Here is an 8,215-nt window from a genome sequence, read left to right as displayed (position 1 = left end):
TATATGCAACAAAGCTCATCACAACGGGTGCATTGGTTGCCAAGAAAAACTATTTCTCAGTTTCCATGTATTTGGTTAAAGTCACCGAGCTAGAGGCAAATAATTGCAGCCAGTAAGGAATAAAGAGCTTCCCAGTGCAGTTATAAGTAAAAGCTTCAAGAACTCAACTTTCCTCTAACATGTGAACTTTCCTATGCAAATTTTACTGAGTGAATGACATGTCAGTTAGTCTTGCCAAATAATGGGAATTACCTTGGTGTGGCCATACGTATGTAGAGCTGTTTTCTGTCGTCGAACCAGCTTTTATAGTTCAACACCATGCAAGCTTGGCCATCCCTGGTTCACAGCAATCTACGAATGTTCAACTGCATTGGCTGAAAAAACAGTATTCTCCAAGCAAACTGAATCAAAATGTTCATAAATAAAATTTAAGGTGGAATTATTACCTGTATGTTACTTTTGCATTGCTCTCTGGCTTTCTATCTAGGCCATTGCTCTAATCAAAAAGTCACTTCATAATTTGCCATTAAAAAAAAAAGCCTGAACTAATACACAGTCCTCCATCAACAGCTCATAGTCCCACAATGCATCTTTTATATGCAATTAATTTTGCCATACACGAAACAGCAAAAGTGCAGCCATTATTTGCAGCACAAACCACAGTGTATGAGTAGCCAATTAACGAAATTTCTGTAACTTTTGAATTACCGAGTACGTATGCTAGTATTGGGAAGCTCAGTCATACACTGTCAAGGTCAATGCCATTTGTCCAGGTTGTAGATTAATGTATGCTGTCCACCATGACTGGGACGATCCCTCTGTGGCATTTGAGAAGGCATTTGACGCTCTGGCCAACCACAACACACCTTTCACGCAATCGACGCCATGTGAACATGCCACGATGCTTGCAGGTTTCGCACACATTCGCTAATAAGGGCAGGCTGGCAGGCACTCTTCCCTTTCTTGATTCGCTTTTCCCATCGTTTAGAACATAGCCTCAAAAGAAGAGTCAGGAATTCCGAAACTGTGGAGTCCGCTGCGTAGCGTGGGGGTGGTGACATGGAAGTGTTTAGTTTTGGTTGTATTGCACCAAAAAACAAGGAGTAGCGTAAACGCTGCGTTCCTCGTTGATGTCACAACCAGATGAAAGTGCCGCCAGGTGTAATTCCAACACTTCGCGAATGCCAGTGGACTTAAAAGGAAGCAGCTTCGAGCAGCGTGCATCTGATGGTGTGTTCGTGGAAGTTTTATCGCGACATTTTGCAAGGGCTAATTATTTTTCTTTGCCTTCTGTGGAACCGAAGTTTTGTACGACTGTAGGCTTTATTTAGTGCTGCAGATAGAGTTGCCTGTATGCGCAACTTCTCCCATTTCCCAGTTACTTAATTCCTTGACAAGGAACCTGCTGGCATTTTGTTCAGTGTGATGTAAGCAGTTGTATTAATAGTAGAGATTATTTCGTGCCGTGCTTGCGTAATATATAGGTCAGCAGCGTTGTATATGTGTTACAATAAGAGATTATAGTTTCTCGGGGTGCGCTGCATATTTCAACTTGTAGCGGTGTGACTATCGCCTCCAAAGCAGGCAAAGATGGGTTCACGTGCAGGTAGCACGAGAATAGAACACACTGGTGCGCTCGACCTGAGCGACTGCGGTGTAGGCCGCTGCCGAGATCCCATTGCACCATGGCCGGCTGGACATCTGGTTCATCCAGGTGGACAGCCACTTCCTTTTCAACAAGGTTCCAGGCTCCAACTGTGGTTCTGGCTACCGCCCTTCCGCCCCGAATTCTATGAGGACTCTTGTGGGCAGCCATTCGTGCTCACTACACCACCTCGAGCTCTCATTCACACCAGCCTCTAGCCATTCCAAGCGTCACGTCATCTCGCGTGTTGTCGCTGCTCATCGCCTGCGTCCACCCGTGGCGTTCGTCAGCAGGCGCCGGCCCCAGCTGCTTTTAGCTTCTATTCGGTCCGTGACCGGCTCCCCTTCTCAAAGGCAGCTGTGCGACAACTCAATCCAAAGTATTAATGGGGCCCAACACGAGCGCTGTCCGCTGCCCTACAGTTCGTCGCTCTCTGTCCTCGGACGTTCTCGCAAGCTATTTGCTTTCCGTTCGGGGACATCTCACTCATCACCGATTCAGAGGCTCTCCCACCGGCTACACTAGGCGCATTCTCGCAGGCATGGCGACGCCACAGGCACAACCTTTGCGATGCATTGAGCGACCACTGCAACCATGATGCTGTTGGCATTCGCGATTTCACCGCAAGCAACAGAAGACGAGCCTTCTGATGTTCCGTGCTTGCACCTTCCACAGAGGCATGACCTACTGAAGTTTTGCTGGAGCAGCTCTGCCATTTGGTTTCTTTAGTCCGAGAATCACTTCCAATAACATGAGTGACCAACACTTGCGCAATCTCCACGCAAGTCCCAACCTGCCAGATGGTCCACTTTTGGAGCTGTGACTTCTACAGGCCCAAGCATTTAAGAGAACCTGCGGCAGGTCGCGATTTCGCACTACGGTATCACTGTGGCTACACTTCACTCACAGCCTATGTTGCTGGTGCTGCCTGGTACATCTCTTTCCGATTGCATGAACATGACATATGAACGACGACGCAATCTTCACACTTTACCTTTGCTTTAGGAGGGGGGCCCTGTAGCGGCGTGACTATTGCCTCCAAAGCAGGCAAAGAAGATGGGCTCACGTGCAGGTAGCGCGAGAATAGAACACGCTAGCGCACTCGACATAGGTGGTGGTGGCCACTCCCGAGATCCTGCTGCACCATGGCTGGCCGGCCTAAATAAACCGTGGCTATGATGGCTATCTCGTTGCACTGCCTCTCACAAATTGGTGACAAAGGGCAACGGAGCCTAGCCTTCCCACAAATTCATCTGTTGAAGCTCAAGTGCACTGTCTAGCTGTCACAGTAGTTGCTGCAGGCATATATCGCAGAGCTGAGTTTACACAAAAGGGCAGCGATGAAATAGAACTTGCCGAACTCATGCGACAATGTACTAGCAACTGGAGTCCAGCAGGTTGTGGTACTACTTATGCAAGTAAGCACAGAGTTTGGCGATCACAGGAGCTCAACGCATCTTCTAATTTGAAAGATCACACAACACACTATGATGGACAAAGGCATCAAATAAAATGTTTAATTTCTGATAAAGCACAGCAGCCAGACGTACACAAACTCAGTTTCTTAGTCCAGTGCACAATCCGAAGTCAGCGCATTTCACAAAATTCCACAGGCAGACATCACTATGAAATCCGATACCAGGCATAAAATATGTCTGGGTAATTGTGTATGGCCGTCCACAGGAATTTAATTTTCGGACAAAAAGGTAGTCCAGCCTGGGCGGACCTCTTTGGCTGGCCGGGACTGCCCAAGATGCTGCGCATGCAAGGCTCAGTGGCTGAAAGCACCGCGTCGGGCAGTCTGAGACTGTCAGGAACGGATAACCGAAAAGGCCTACTGTCATGACTTACAACTGCCCCTCAGAAGTCCGCTACTGGCTCTGGAAGTTCAGTTCTTTGCTGCACGTTCTGCAGATTTATTTATCTATTTATTTATTTATTTCACGTACTTTCAAGGCCCGAAGGCGTTACAGAAAGCAGCGGGTTCAAAACAAAAAGTAATGCGGTAAAAATACAAACAAAAAGTATTAACAAAAGGCATTCTGAACAGCGGCCTTGAAGTTGGTAGAGTTGGTGATGAGTGCGATTGATGCGGGAAGGCGACTCCAGTCCGTGCTTGTCCTCGGGATGAATGAGTCACTGTACCGGTTTGTACGGCACAATGGCACCCCGATTTTAAGGCTGTGGTCAGTGCGGGCCAAAATATAAGACTGAGGGGCAAGAAGGGTTTCTTTTAAAAGGGGGTTCAAATGAAAAACTTTGTGAAAAAGGGAGAGACAGGTAGATTTACGGTGTGACGAAAGATCAGGTAGGTTAAGAGTTCGTTTCATTGAAGCGACACTTGCATAGCGAGAATAATTAGATAAGACAAAGCATGCAACGCGGTTTTGAATACTTTCTAGAGTAGAAACTAACGAAGACTGAGTCGGATCCCAAATGGCTGAAGCATACTCCTATTTGGAGCGAACTAAAGTTTTGTAAAGAGTTATCTTCTGGGAAGAAGGGGCAGAGCTAAAATTACTGCGCAAGTAACCAAGTATGTGCTTAGCGTTATTAGTAACGTATTCAATGTGCGATTGCCAAGACAGGTTATTTAATATGTGAAGCCCGAGATACTTGTAAGAGGTAACTGACGTCACAGGTGCACCATTAATGAAGTACGTGTGCATGGCAGTGTTACGAGATATACGCATGGTCTTGCATTTATTTGAATTTAGTTGCATGCACCAATTAGAACACCACTCAGTTAAGTGGTTAAGGTCATCCTGCAGCTCATGGGAATCTGAAGGATTAGTAATTTTATGGTAAAAAACAGTCATCCACAATAAGCTTTATGGAAGAAGAAAGAACGCAGTTCGGAAGATCGTTAATATAGATTAGAAAGAGAAGTGGGGTCAGGACTGAGCCTTGAGGAACATTTGCTGGTACATTGGAAAACCGAGAATTACAGTTATTAGCATTTACAAACTGCGTCCTGTTAGAAATTTTTTTATCCACTCGACTACATTTACGTCCAAGTTAAGTTCAGTCAGGTTAAGTAGAAGTAAATCATGGGTCACACAGTCAAAGACTTTAGCAAAATCAAGAAATATGCAGTCAATGTCGGTACCTAGATCAGAAATTGCAAAGAGATCGCTAGTAAATGATAAGCGCAGTGTTTCACAGGAAAAGAACTTACGGAAACCATGTTGACAGGGGTTGAAAAAGAAGTTTGGTTCTAAAAACTCAGCCAAATGTGAATATATTATATGCTCGAGAATTTTACATGAAATGCTTGTTAGTGAGATAGGCCTCTAATTGTTGGGTAAGTATGTGTTACCTGATTTGTGAACTGGAATCACCTTTTCCATGCACCAGTCGTGTGGAAGAACCGACTGCTGTAATGACTGAGTGAAAATGTGCGACAAAATAAAAGCAGAAAATACATTAGTACACTTCAAAATTTTTGAATTCAGGCAGTCTGGGCCGGCAGAGGAGGACGTTTTTTGATTGTTAATTAGGCAGCCAACACCAACCAAGTCAATTGAGGTTTAATCCATGGGCAAAAAACCAGAATTGGGTACAAGCGGTAATCTATGTGGCATTGCGGTAACATGGGAAGAAAACACATAATTGAATACATTACAGCATTTTTCAGGAGCAACAGGTTCATCATTGGGGTATGTTAATTGGATTATTTTTCTTGGAGTACCGCAAACTATGGTCCAGAATATACGAGGATTAATTTGCAAGATAGACGGAAGTGTAACAGAATAAAAATGCTGTTTCGCACTAGCGGCGGCTGCGTTGTAGTCACTTTCAGTGCGGTAGTAAGCAGACCAAGTAACGTCACTGTGTGAAGCTTTTGCGCGACTTTTTTTTTGTTGCGTAGTCGCTTCAAAAAGGGGTTGAACCAAGGGGACCGTGGCTTGCAACCGACGGTTCTTTGTGGTATGAAACGTTTGATTAGTGAAAACAATTTATTTTTGAGAATGCACGTTTTCTTCAACACAGTGCTGATTGCAATTAGTGATGCAAGAAGCTGTGAAATTTTCCATTTCAGCGGTAATGGAAGCCAAGTCAGCTTTGCTGTAAACGCGGATCACCTTCATAGTTTTCTTAACAGGAGCTAGTGCATTGATATGAAAAGTGAGTGCAAGGTGATCACTTAAAGCCTTTTAAGTAAAGAATTGGGGAAACTGTGTCAGGGTTCGTAGTGAGGATCAGGTCTAGTATCTTAGATGAAGAGGCAGACGCGCGTTGGTTTCAGTAGAAGCTGGGTGAAGTGGAAGTCCAAAGAAGTGTTTATAAACTCGGTACTCTGAGAAGACTGGGACGTTGCCATGTCATTATGCCAAATGATATCGGGAAAGTTGAAGTCACCAAGAAGAAAAAGGGGCGCGTTAGGGTATCTGACAACTAATTTGTTTAATGCATCATGAAGGTCATCGCCAAATGATGTCGAAGCAGTTAGAGGGCGATAGCATGTGCAAAAAATGACATCTCTGTTGTCGAGTACAACGCGCACGAAAACAAGTTCAAGTGGGGTTTCTATGGAAACTGAGTTCGAAGTGAGCGTTTCAGTAACTGCAATCAAGACACCTCCACCTAATTGCACATCACGATCGCAGCGATGACATGAATACAGTTTCTCACAATCAATAATTTCACTATTTTTTATCCGAGCAGAGAGCCATGTTTCAATGAGACATACGATGTCAGCAGCGCATGAATCAATTAGTGAGGACACTGCAGCACGTTTATTTAGTAGACTTCGCACGTTAGTGAAGAAAACTGATATGCTGTTACTACATTGCGCATGTGCTAGTTATGTCGAACCATTTCCTTCGATAGCTTGACGTGACCGAACTGTAGAGCATGCTGCACGTGGCATGTCGACTTCGCATACATTGTCAGTGGTAGAACAGTAAACGTAGCACTTCTTGTTTAAAAATAGCTTGTTTAGCTGTACTGAGTATGTCTGGCCTGATGCCTTAGCAAAATCAAGTAGCTTTTTCCTGGACTGGCGCGTTGCTTGGCAAAAATCTTCGCCCACTGATACCCCGGTGGATTTCAGATTAGATTGTAGCGCCAGAATATTATCCTTTAGTTTTGAGCAAGAAAATTTGATTATAATCGGGCGAGTCTTATAAGCAGTATATGAGCCAAGTCTCTATACGAGCCAAGGCTCTATATACCATATTCTCGGGGTCCTCAAACTTAACATGAGATAAAAATTCACATACCAATTTTTTCAGACTGAGCCCATGTTTCTGACGGAGTGTCAGAAATACCATAAAATATTAAGTTATCACGGCGGGAGCGATCTAGATCATCGAGACGTGTCAGGAGAGAGGCATTTTCAGTTTTGATGGCGTGAGCTACAGCTGCAGGTATGTCAGCTGACGACGGGTTAAGCTCAAGTGATTCAACAAGCGATTCAACTGTCATTAATCTAGTGGTTAAATCGGACAGTTGATTAGTTAATTGAGCTTGCTTTTCTTTTAATTAGGTTGTCTCATCCCGTGGAGCATATTTTTGTGAGGTAGCATTTCTGACAGGAAGTAGCTAGTGCAGAGTTTTCAGGAAGGGAAATGCAAGCAAGGCTAATCGCGATAGCGAAAGCTCTATTAAAATAGAATTCTGCTGGCAGGTGTGAAGTCCTGTACACGCTACTGTGCATTGGGAAAGGGGGTGAGGAATTGAAAAGCCTCGAGAGAGAGTAGGCAGAAGAAAAGAAAAAAGTGCAAAAAAGATGGCTTGCTTGGCAAGCTTTAGAAAATGCTATACATACACATTAGAATGACCAAACCTAATTTCCACATATCCTTCCTTTTGAATGGACATAGTGAATATCATTTTACATGTAAATGCTGTGTAAACGAGAAACATGCAGTATCACTGCATGATATGTTTATTGTACCAAGTGACAAATTGATAAGTCATAACCTGACTAGAGTGGCAACTGTGAAAAGCAAAACAATCTTTGCGCGATATGGTGCACTGATGTCATCGCATTGCCGCCATCTTTGGGTAGTAGCACAGCGAGAAGGGGTGTTCGGGACCTCATGTGCAAATGACTTTCGGAAATGCTTGAAGTGTAGAATGGCTGATTAGCTGCCATTAGCTCTTAATTGTGCCCACGAAGATTGCACAGTGCCTGCACATAGGAATTACTGTATCTCCTGCATACATCATACCTCTGCAAACACACGCAACATTCGGTTTCCTGAGGTGAAGTTACTGTTATTCAAATTTTCAGCGAAGGCAAGCACATTGACACACTACCACACTGGAAATGTCTTGCAAATTGCCTGGAGGAATTGCAGGCTTCATATCTGCAATATTTTACACATGCTTTATATTTAATAATTACATTAATAAAATTTCTTGAATTAGCAACCTGGTCATTGTGATTCACTGTGCAAATTATGTCCAGCTCTCCTTTCCACCCAGCTGCAATGGGGAAACTGCATAACATGCTGCACTAGATTTCTAAAAGTCATGCTAAAATTTAAAAAAAATTGAACTATAATGGTTCATTGGCACAAAGCTACAAAGGAAGCATATGGGCTTCACAAAGAATAGGCT

This window comes from Dermacentor albipictus, chromosome 5 (assembly GCF_038994185.2).
Source record: "Dermacentor albipictus isolate Rhodes 1998 colony chromosome 5, USDA_Dalb.pri_finalv2, whole genome shotgun sequence".
Lineage (NCBI taxonomy): Eukaryota > Metazoa > Arthropoda > Arachnida > Ixodida > Ixodidae > Dermacentor > Dermacentor albipictus.
This window is presented reverse-complemented; position numbering follows the sequence as displayed.